The sequence below is a fragment of the Perca flavescens genome, chromosome 14 (assembly GCF_004354835.1).
Source record: "Perca flavescens isolate YP-PL-M2 chromosome 14, PFLA_1.0, whole genome shotgun sequence".
NCBI lineage: Eukaryota > Metazoa > Chordata > Actinopteri > Perciformes > Percidae > Perca > Perca flavescens.
Window position 1 is genome coordinate 428778 of NC_041344.1, and position 10000 is coordinate 438777.

General features: G+C 40.3%; 1 protein-coding gene across 7 annotated transcripts in view; it reads right to left on the reverse strand.

Moving 5' to 3' along the window:
* Positions 1-10000, reverse strand: part of LOC114568716 (collagen alpha-1(XIV) chain-like) — a 317958-nt gene that overhangs the window by 58446 nt on the left and 249512 nt on the right. The window lies entirely within an intron of this gene.

The window sequence follows — 10000 nt, forward strand, 5'->3', positions numbered from 1 at the left end:
CACTGCTCTAAAGATTGGTGGTGATTGATTTAACATGAATCTGTCTTTGGTTTTCTTTCAGTTGGTACCCTACAAAAGTACTGAGTTCATTGCCCAACCCTACTCTAAACCCAACGATAACTGTTGGCTTTTCTGTGATAAGGATATTTCCAAATCTCTCAATTCTCATATCCAGATGAAATTTAGATGCAAATGTTTTAACACCTTGCCACATACTGTTTATGAGTCTCTGTTAACCACGCCACTAATCTGATTACAGTCAGTCAGTTTTCCAGAGCTACGTGTAAATCAGAGTCAGTACTACTCCAGTCCAGATGGTGGTGGTAATGCACCTGAAGCTGTGACTGACAAAAAGAGCCACAAGAGAAATAATTTTAGGTTCAGTTACAACTACAATACTTTAGCTGTTTAACTACTCTTCCATACATATGGAAGACTTGCAACATTGGTCACTCATCTCAGATCTGTTTGTCTGTGCTCCTCTACACTGTTATGCATCTATGATCTGCTCTCTGTGTGTTACTAGCTGTGCATGTAGCAGAGTTTATTCTTTATTCCATCCAGCTGAACTTCAGGTAATTATCACAGACCCTGGTTGTGTGTCAGTAAGGAAGATGGTTTATCTTATGTTTTGTTTCTTTCACTCAAACATTAAAATTCACACCTAAACTTCACTTCCTCTAACAGACAGAACAAAAATAAGTGTCCGGTCCAACAACAGTTCCTGTGTCTGAGAGGTGTGAATGCAGCTATGGACAGATATGTTTATTTCCTCAATTTTACAGTCCGGAAGAAACAGCTTAATTTTTTAAGAAACATACTTTTATAAAGTTTATCTGCAGGGTTTTAATTCTATTACTAAAAATGACCGAATGCCTAATTGTGAGTCATATTTTATGTTAAGCGGGACTTTTCTTCTAACAGTAACAAATGTATAATGGTGTGGATCTGTCTTATTGGTTTGTGCTGCAGCCACTTCCTGTATTGAAGGAGTGACAAACTCAAAGACAGTGAGACAGAGAATACGTTCAGTTCAGTTTTTAGTTTGTCAAGATGTCTGCAGATACTGTCGCTGCGCCACGTTTGAGCCTGAATGTGAGATATAACAGAAACGTCCAAGAGAACAGCGGAGAGGAAGAGGAGAGTCAGGTGGAGATCTTAGAGGATGAAGAGCATCACGCTGATCTCGGGCCACAAAGAGCCAGTAAGTTTGAAATGATGATTGTTGTAAAGGAGTTCATGTCAGTTTCTGTAGCTTTATTAAAACTAGATATTGAGTGTTAATTCACAATGAATATATCAATCCACCATTAGTCACCATTAACTCTGGGTCATTATCAGGTGTCCTGGTGCTTTAATAATATGTCATTCTTATTTTCAAACTTAAACAAACATAATAAAACATGTTGTGGATGTATTGTGTCTCCGTAGGACCACACACTCAAACCAACCCTGCAGCCAACAACAGAAGGTGTTTCAAAGCTACTGCAGTGACTCTGGGAGGGTTTTATCTTCTGATATTGGCTGGACTCTTCATTCGCTGTGAGTACTTTGGTTTTATTACAAACTGTCATATCTTAAAGGGGAAATATCATGAAAATCTTTTCCAGTTGTTATATACATTTGGGTATTTGGATTGCCTACTAATCCACCAACTTTGAAATAACATAACTGTTTTTGATGGCTGCCTAGATGAGGAAACATGCGATTCAACAAGCTATTCACATTTGACTTCCCTTCCTCTGTCACAGCCAAGCTCACTAGAATATACCACCCCCGTCTGAGTTGCTCCGCCTACGGCTTAACAACTATCTCTTGCAAATGTGCGCCATATTTTTTTCATAAGCCAATCAGAGCAGGCTGGGCTTTTCCAGGAGGGCTCTTAAAGAGACAGGCGCTAAAACAGAGGATGCTTTGGTTCTTGTTCTCACTTGATACTTCAGTTAACAAATCAGTGATCCTCTATTTACTATTTACAACATCTCAACATATAGAACAGGTTAAAGGACAGAGACACCAAATAACTACATTCCAGTTTGAAATAATGACTGATATTTCATTAACCACAGGATATATAACTTCATTCTGTCTTTAGCTTAAAGCAGAATTATTTGGTGTTGTTGGTCTATTTTTTATTTTGTTGTGGTTGTCACCAGATATTTATTTAGTCTATTTGCTCTTTTATTGGTTAAAATTTGTATACAATTCTTATTTGTTTTATTTTGTACCTTTCTCTATGTAACAGTTTTTTTTATTTCTGTGTCTGCAACACCAGATTTCTCCTCTGGGGATCAATAAAGGTTCACCTTATCTTATATTTCAGTCATTTTGCTGCAGACCAGATACGACCAACTGAGCAGCAACAGTCAGCTCCAGAGGAACGTTTCAGGTAAGAAAGGTTTCAAAGCAACATACAGGATCCAACTTCACACTGTCTATTAAGCATACATAATCTCATATTGTCTTACTTTTTTCTATTCCTGTTTTTCTCCAGTGATTCTGTAATTGTGAGCAAGCAGAAAACATTATCTTCAAGCCTGAGTGCCCAATGTAGGCTATCATATCAAAAGTAGAACCTGCAGGTTGACTTATTAAGGAACAATAAGCTTCAATTTCCCACTCAGGGAGGCTTTTAGATAGAGTGAATATAATCTGCCTGTATGACAAAGTTCTGGGCACACTCTGCTTGAGATATGGTCAAATGTTGACTGTTGCCAGTTTGCAAACGTGACATTAAATCTCAAAAGACTCTTCTTTGTGAGCCTTGTTTAACAGAAATTCCCTACAACGGAAGCCTTTGGCTGAACTTGAGAATACATGTTTTCATGCAACAAAGACTTTGTGGTTTTTATGGCCCTCATTTATGAAACGTGTGTATGACCTAAAACAGGTGTAGGACAGGCGTACGCTGATTCCTACACAAAGCTCGGCATTCATCAATTTGAACGTGAGCGTAGGCCAAAGGGGGCGACGGGGAGACGGAGGACACACGCTCTCCCTCACAGATGTTGCCTGGTTCTGACTCATGAAAAGAACACAAGCTAAATAAAAGACACTGCATAAACTCAGCTACTGTGTGTTTATTTAAATATAGGTACACCATGTAGGCCTAAGAGATTGCAATATAAGCCTGTATATTACTATTAGGACTATAGCATACATATGTCAAGGGTGTATAAATTAAATTAACTTCAGCCGGAGTCCGGTTTACTACTGCAACGATATTGACCCCATCAGTGATCTCTTTCCATTCCTCATTCTTTCTACAGCCTTTAATACCAGTTTCCAGGCTGCCAAATAGTTCACACGTTGGTGCAAAGGAACCTGAGACATCAGGGTTTCAATCTCCACCTCCGAAAAGTGCGCCGCTTCTCAGCCGGATTACGCCTCGTAAATTGCAGGAGCGAGGTCTCAAAACCCAGAATATATTGGGGCGTGATATTTAAATTACAATCATTTCCAGCTGCTGCATTTATCAATATACGACCATTCCTACGCCTGATTGGTGTGATACGAACGTTTCACGAATCACGCCGTGAAGCCTGTCTGCCATGTCTGCGCTGGTTTTCACGTTAGGTTGATAAATGAGGGCCTATGTCCCACATTGTCTACAGTGTACAGTCACATGTTAGGTTATTAAACATTAGCTCTCATAATGCTAATTCTTCCAGTGAACATGAATCCCATTTAGGCAAAATTACTTTTGATCTGCCTTTTTATATCTTGTTCATATTTGATACTTCAGTTAACAAGTCAGTTATCCGTTAGTTAATAGTTGTGACATCTCAATATATGCGGCAGGTTAAAGGACAGAGACACCAATAACTAAATTCCAGTTTGAAATAATGAGTGATATTTCATTAAGCACAGGATGTACCTTCATTCTGTCTTCAGTTTAAAGCAGAAACAATAACAAGGCAAACTGTCCTAAAACACAGGAACTACTGAAGAAACTCATTCAGCTTGGGTAACTCAGACTAATGAAGCTATATTAAAAAATAAATGTATTTACTGTCTGTAACTGTAAAGCACTGATTGTACTGTGATTGTTAGCAAGCAGAGACCCTTATCTCCATAGATGGAGCTTAAGTGTCCGATGTAGGCTATCATATCAAAGGTAGCAGCTGCAGGTTGTCTGATTAAGGCTGCGTTCACACTGCCTGGGTCAGCCATCAGAAGGTCCTTAGCATCAGACTGGTGTGTGTGTGCCGACCTCGTTCCAGCTACCAGCTACCCAAAAGCCAGCTGTTTGCAACGATACATTTCTGGCAAAAGCCACCGGTCTGGCAGTGATTTTATCTCCTCTTACGGGCTGTGGTAAAAACCATGTACTTTACCGTTACTATGAGTATAGATGTGATGTTATGCTGCCCTGCTATCGCTAGCTAGGCGGACTAGTTAATTCACCCAGCTGTTGTTTCAATCACTTCAGGTTGACACATTAGCGGAGAGGTTGTTAAGTTAGCTATCAAGGCTGCTCTCGTGGTCCTTATAATTCACATTAAACTGAACATTTCCATTTATGTCGGAATATTTATGTTGACGTTTCTGTCATCTCGTTTCCTTTTTGCACAGCTGCTGCAGTTGACCCACCTGTAAACATGATGTTGCAATGTAACAAATTAACATTATAGTCCCTGCAGCTGAAGTTACTGCAAAGCTATCATGCAGACTGTATATAAAATATGACCAGATCTGCTGCCTGGGGGACAGAATCTTGCTCCACTTTTTGCCACAGCTGATAAATTACCTGAAATTATTTCAGTAGATCGATGCCAACGCTGCGCTATGCATGGCAACGGTCTGTTTCTCTTAGCAACGGTCTTTTATAAAGAATTAGCCAACTGCAGAATGCCGCCGGATTCAACCGAACCATGTAATAAGCATAAATGATCTATTGTCTAGTAGTATATTGTCTTACTTTTATCTATTGCTGTTTTTCTCAAGACATACCAGGAAACATGATTCAGTTACAGGAAGAAGTAAAGCAGCTGAAGAACAGAAATGAAGGTGAGAAAAGATTAAAAACAGAAAACTCCTGTATTTTACCAATTAACATTATATGGCTTGACTGTGTCTTTACTTTTGATTGTAACTGTTTAATGCTGTTGAACGTTTTTGCTGATGATGTAAATATTTCAGAGAGAAACTATTTACAAATTATTTACAGAATAAACATGAAAGGGAAACGTGGCAGAGGCAAGAAAGATCTTTAACTCAACTATTAATTATAACTATTAACAAGTCTTATTAATTTGACATGTGTTTGACATTAAGAGATGCCGTGTCCTGACGGATGGAAGAGATTAAAAAGCAGTTGTTACTTCAAAACTAATGGGTTGAACACTTGGTCTGGAAGCAGAGATGACTGTCGGCAGAGAGGAGCAGATCTGGTCGTTATAAACAATTTAAGAGGAAAAAGGTGAGTGTGTTTGTTTCTGAGTGAGTGATCTCAGAGAAAAACACATTCAACAGAAATGTTTAAATATGAACAGAATTTAATTTAAAATGTTTGGAAAACCATAGAAATGTTTATTTTCCTTTTAAAGATGCATTCTGATAAAATTAATGTTAACTGTCTTGAGCAGTAACCGTGTACTTCCTCATGTGTTCTCTGTTTCTCTGCTGAGTATAAATGTCTTTCTTCTCTTTCCTCCATTACTAATGTGTGTTTACTGTCATGCTGTTGGGTCCAGTCCTCAGTGTGTGGTGGACCGAGGGATCCCTCTTGTGTTTGTTGTGGCTGATGAAGTCACAAGATGACTTTACTACAACAGAAATGCTGAACTGTGAACAGAGAAATGATTGTTGTCTCTTATCAACTTCTAGAAGTTTGTCACTGAGCTGAGTAAGGATGGAGAGTCCTGGATTGGTCTACGGAAAATATACACAGGACAGGGATGGGAATGGGAATGGGTGGACGGATCACCGCTGACAGAAACGTGAGACATTTTAAAGTTTTTTGTTTCCATCACAATTCCATCAAAGTATGTCTGTATAGTATAACTGTACGTCACTAAAATAAGTATTTTTTGAATAGAAGGATGCTGAGTTAAAGCTGATTTTGTCAGCTGGTGTTTGTAAACAGCATTCAACGTTGGCTCCTCCTCCCTGGCTCAGAGAGAGAGAGAGAGAGAGAGAGAGAGAGAGAGGGAGAGAGAGAGAGGGAGAGAGAGGGAGAGAGAGAGAGGGAGGAGAGAGAGAGAGGGAGAGGAGAGGAGAGAGAGGGGAGGGAGGGGAGAGAGAGGGGAGGGAGAGAGGAGGGAGAGAGAGAGAGAGAGGAGGAGGAGGGAGAGGAGAGAGAGAGAGAGAGAGAGAGAGAGAGAGAGAGGGAGGGGAGGGGGAGAGGAGAGGGAGAGAGAGAGAGGAGGGAGAGAGAGAGAGAGAGAGAGGGGGGGGGGAGAGAGAGAGAGAGAGAGAGAGAAGGAGGAGGGAGAGGGAGAGAGAGGGAGGGAGGGGGAGAGAGAGAGAGAGAGAGGGGAGGGAGGGAGAGAGAGAGAGAGAGAGAGAGAGAGGGGAGAGAGAGAGAGAGGGAGAGAGGGGAGAGGGGGAGGGAGAGAGAGAGAGGAGGGAGGGAGGGGAGAGAGAGAGAGAGGGGGAGGGAGGGGGAGAGGGAGAGAGAGAGGGGGAGGGAGAGAGAGAGAGAGAGAGAGAGAGAGAGAGAGAGAGAGAGAGAGGAGGGAGAGAGAGGAGGAGAGAGAGAGAGAGAGAGAGAGGGGGAGAGAGAGAGAGAGAGAGAGAGAGAGAGAGAGAGAGAGAGAGAGAGAGAGAGAGAGAGAGAGAGAGAGAGAGAGAGAGAGAGAGAGAGAGAGAGAGAGAGAGAGAGAGAGAGAGAGAGAGAGGGAGGGAGAGAGAGAGAGAGGGAGAGAGAGAGGGAGAGAGAGAGAGAGAGAGAGAGAGAGAGAGAGAGAGAGAGAGAGAGAGAGAGAGAGAGAGAGAGAGAGAGAGAGAGAGAGAGAGAGAGAGAGAGAGAGAGAGAGAGAGAGAGAGAGAGAGAGAGAGAGAGAGAGAGAGAGAGAGAAACCTCCTACACACAGTAAAATAAGAAGAGAAAACCCAGACAGGGGACAGGGTCTATGCAGATACAGACACCACCTATATGTGATAAGTGATGATTGAGAGGGATTACTTTTATATTAATCTATAAATAGTTTATCAGGGAAATGCTGCATAACTAAATATGAGCATCAGTCCCATGGATGACGTGTTAACATGAAGCTGGAGAGACGCGGTGTAGAGTCAGCTTTGACACCCATTTGTGTCAGAGGCCAGCTGAGGAGCTGCAACTAAAAGTCCCCCAGTAACCATTATAAATGTATACTGAAGTCTTAAATCCTAAAGATTTAATATTAGTCAAACTTTCAGAGACCTGAAAAGCTTCTGTAGTCTCATGTGTGTGATTTAATCAAAATGTAAAGTCTATATGGGACAGGCTGCTGAGTTTATGAAAAGAGACAGTAGGGGCAGAACACAATGAAAGGACGCCATCTTGGTGTTAGAGAACAGAAAACCCAGAATACCTTGTTTATTTGGGACGATGCCTGTAAGTACAAATCTCTTAAATGACTGAAAAAGGAGATATTGGAGTACTGAACAAGGTTTCAATATTTCCTTAGGTGTTACAGATTACATTGATTTACAAAACTGAATCTTAAAGGTCCCATGACATGGTGCTCTTTGGATGCTTTTATATAGACCTTAGTGGTCCCCTAATACTGTATCTGAAGTCTCTTTTATATAGACCTTAGTGGTCCTCTAATACTGTATCTGAAGTCTCTTTTATATAGACCTTAGTGGTCCCCTAATACTGTATCTGAAGTCTCTTTTATATAGGCCTTAGTGGTCCCCTAATACTGTATCTGAAGTCTCTTTTATATAGGCCTTAGTGGTCCCCTAATACTGTATCTGAAGTCTCTTTTATATAGACCTTAGTGGTCCTCTAATACTGTATCTGAAGTCTCTTTCATATAGACCTTAGTGGTCCCCTAATACTGTATCTGAAGTCTCTTTTAAGGGAACTCATTAATGTTAAAAAAAACCTCATAAAGTGACATTTTCATGCCATGGGACCTTTAAAGTAGTTTATAAAATAATTTTCAAGTTCAAGTTTATTGCCATATGCATATTAGTACAAAGTACCACAGCAATGAAATACAATGTGCCTTAGCACTCCCTCAGCACCAGTCAATAATAACAATTTTAAAAACGTAATAGTATTAAAAACATTATAAAATATCCAACATAATAATCCCCGATAGTATACTCCTGGACATGGCGCCGATACAAGGCGACACGCTAAGAACCTCTCTCACGCCACGCTTATTGTAAAATAATTTTATGAAATACAGATAATATAAATATTTGAAGTGAAATTCTACGGAGCCCCCAGAGGTGACATGGAGGAAAAAAAAGAAGAAAAAAAAGTGACGGAGGAAAAAAAATAGAGAAAAGTCGAGATCTCAACTTTCAAGTGTTTGTCTCCAGTCATGTTTTATTTTTTTTTTCCTCCATGTCACCTCCGGGGCTTCGTAAAATTCAACTGTTTATTTGAAACTAACAACAATCAGGAGTTTCAGCGGTTTGATAAAAGAACATTTTATTTGTCTGACAGGTTCTGGGCAGCAGGACAGCCTCAGCAGGACGGTAACTATGCTGCATGCTGCATTCAACAAGGAAAATGGACACAAGGATATTATTCTAATAATAAGAACTGGATCTGTGAGAAAAAGATTCTCTGAACTCTTTGATGACAGACAGGTGTGTAGTGTTGGGATCAGCTTTGTCAAATCAGACCAATTCTTTAACATTTACTCAGCTGTTTATTCTGTGTTGCTAAGTAACCTGGATTACAGAGATATTGTTCCTCTGCCCTTCATATTGCACGATCAGGTAAGAAGTCTTTGGGGACTTACTCTGTAGTCCTACAGGATTATTATAATAAAAGATAATAAAAACATGGATTAGCAGGTTGTCTTTACCTTGGTTTCTGTAGTTGATCTTGTATTTGTATCTTATTCTATTTTAACCTGTTTTTATATTCTCTCTCTTTCATGACAGTTTTTAATTGCTCTTTAATGTTTGATGTAAAGCGTTTTGAATTGCCTTGTTGCTGAAATGTGCTGTAGAAATAAAGATGCCTTGCTCTACAACCTCCAGCCTGTCAGTCTGTCTCCAGGGCATAGAGAACACTATTGTACATGTCTGTCTCATAGGAAGTGTAACGTTTACAGCACTACGGCTGCTTTTCGGCTCGTGATTATATTATATTGCAGTAAATGTGGAGTTTTGAAAAGTGTAACCACACTTGCAACCACATTTCTGTGACTCTCTGTGATTTGAAGCTGCAGAGGAGACGTAGTTTGCTCCGTCTGCACCACAGCTCTGTGTGTGTCGGAGCTGAGCCTCGCTCTCTGTCTAACATGCAGAGAAGGCGGAGAAACTCACACTTACGTACGTGCTCTAAAGTACCGAAAGTTGTCACTGATTGATTTAACATGAATCTGTCTTTGGTTTTAACGATGTTATTCAGTTGGTACCCTAAAAAGTACGGAGTTTGGTACCCAACCCTACTCTAAACTAGGGCTTGACCCGAATATTCGAATATTCGTTTGGTGGGTTGGTATTCGATTTGAAAATTTGACATTCGAATATTCGTTAAAAAAAAAAAAAAAAAAGTATTTTGGTATATTTATTTTCTGCATTTATCGCTCGTTCACTCCAGTCCAGTTGGTGGCGGTAATGCACATTTAAGTTGGTTTGCCAACTGCCAATAAACTACAAAGAAGATGAAGAAGAAGAAGAAAAAGAAGAAGGAAAAGAAGAAGAAAAAGAAAAAGAAGAAGAAGATCCTGTCGTTCGGTACACGATGACGCCCACTTCGAGCATTTAGCAAGCTGGGCAGAGAAGCTAGCGGCGATAACAAGTGCGGAAATGGAAAACTGTTTCGCGTTTTTTCCGTTCTGATTCGGCCAGAAACTTCAACATTGTGAGGCGAAGAGAT